Raw genomic sequence first — 2,365 nt, forward strand, 5'->3', positions numbered from 1 at the left:
ATTTACTCATGGGCCCATAGCTGACTAGCCCACTGTGCTATGATGATTAATAAATGATACTGTGAGACTTCAGTCAAATTATCCACATTTAGAAAGTGATTATCAAGGCTACTGTAAACATTACCACCCCTGAGACAGTTTAACTTACACAAAAAAGTTGACAAAATTTCAACTTTGATAACCAGTGCATTTAAGCAACAATAATGCACAAATTATGTAGATGCCCTGCGATGTAGTGGACATACGCCTGTGACAGAACGGCCATAGCAAATAATTCAAATTACTTATGGATATACTCTTTGCAATAAAAAGAATATGCCGGGAAAAACACCTACATTAAACTATAGACAAAAACCTTGCATTTTAATCAAAAGTACACAACTCAGCACATGATTTTTCTTTTTTTGGAAGTCACTTTTTGTGAGTATTTACGTCAAGGTAAACACTGTTTAGTATCCAGTCTCCAAAAAGACTAAGTAATCTTGTTGCAAGAGTTGACTGACCTCAACAATATGTCATAAGTAACACTTTCACCCACGCTATAAAATTATTCATAGCTATCATACCAAATAAAATACCAGGACTATATACTATACTTATATCAAATCATGCTGTATTTTACACAAATGTAAGTGTACAAGGTTAATTTTGTTTTCCTGGCACCACTACAGAGACACAACCTGATCCTGAAAAATGAACTCATAGACCAAAACCAAATTTGACAATTAGCCTACCAGGGAACTTGTAACATAGTGTTGCTACTGGCTGTAGTTTGATAAATATCGTATGTGCCTATAGGTCTAATATGTTATTACTTGAAGAGGGAAAAAAGAGAAAAGGAGTGAAAACTTGACAAGTTGACAGCTAACCCCAAGAGTCAACCTAACTGTGTACTAGCTGCTCAATTTAAGCAATGCCCTGCTCCATACTAATCTTAGTCCTCGATGTCAAGAGAGATGAGCAGATTACTGTTTCAGAGGGGCTCCTTAACCTACTTTGCCACAAATGTTGTGACCTGACCTGTTACAGAGGTGATGGGACATAGCCTAACTAACCACAAAGGCTCTATAACCTAACTTGCAATAAGTGCCCTACTACAGTTAAGGGTTACCCTGTCATCATATCATGGAAGTCAACATCTTTGAAATTGCATGCTTTAACGGTAGAACTAAGTATTAACTCCGCGGCGGGACTGTAATTAACCTGTAATTAACCACAGATCCTCACCCAACAAGCTAGGGGACACGATGGGAAACCGGGGTTCTGGGTGGGGTACACCTCCGGGACAGGGTGATTTGCTCCCCAGCTTGTTATTATCCTACAATTTAGTTAATACTTAGAAATACCGCTTTAACTTATAACGCAATGAAACTATTGTAACGACAGCCTTATGGGCACCATAGGCTAATTTGATGAGGGGCCTCTATAACGTAACTATCATGGGGTCATGCAGCCTAACCTGACAAGAAGGTGCCATGGCATACCTTGCCACTTTAGTGCCCTAATCTAGCCTGACATTTATGTCTTAAAACCTGACCTAGGCTAACTCATAAGAATAACTGTGAATGCATTCTGTAACTTTCCTTATGGGATGTAGCTGGTCGTGCTTACCTTGCTTTTCGATCGCGAAGTTCGTCTGCTCGTTTATCATAGTTTGCACTTTACGACGTTCGCAAGATTTGGGATGAAATGGTTGGTAAGTAAATTCAAAATATAGATCACTGGCGATTCACAGAATCTTTCAATATTCACACCAAAAGTACACTATAAATATTAATGGCTAAAATAGTAGGTGCAGTATCACGCATCAAAGATACAAGACTGCAACTCGCAACTAAGTTTCAGACTTTCAAGTTTATCTCTTCCTTCCCTGTTAAGGCCCACCCTTCATTCTTTCTTTTACATTCAGTTTTCCGTTCCATGAATAGACCTTGATTTGACCTATAAAAGAAAAATACGTGGAGACGAGAGTACCATGAAAAAGATAAGAGCTGGTTATACGACTCAACATATGAAAATCAATACTGTACAAGCGGTTACGGGTAAATAAAATAAATGAAAACGCGCACTGAATGAAATTGAGGCAACTTAATTCGTATTTTTATTTACCAAAAACATCAATCACACACACTTTATTTCATTGGTTCGATCGACCCTTTCTTTAATGACTCATACCGCCGTGCCTCTAATAGTACGCAGATTAGTGAGTTATCCCCTGTTTATTCACGAACCATTTAATGAAGCTTTTCACTCATATAAAAGTCACTGATCAGCGATCTAAACTTATGGCATCTCCTTACTCTAAATTTTCGACACACTTTGTTACGAGCAGTCGTGTTTCCCAAATCCTTTCTATAAGTGAAAA

The sequence above is a fragment of the Macrobrachium rosenbergii genome, chromosome 19, assembly GCF_040412425.1.
Source record: "Macrobrachium rosenbergii isolate ZJJX-2024 chromosome 19, ASM4041242v1, whole genome shotgun sequence".
Classification (NCBI taxonomy): domain Eukaryota; kingdom Metazoa; phylum Arthropoda; class Malacostraca; order Decapoda; family Palaemonidae; genus Macrobrachium; species Macrobrachium rosenbergii.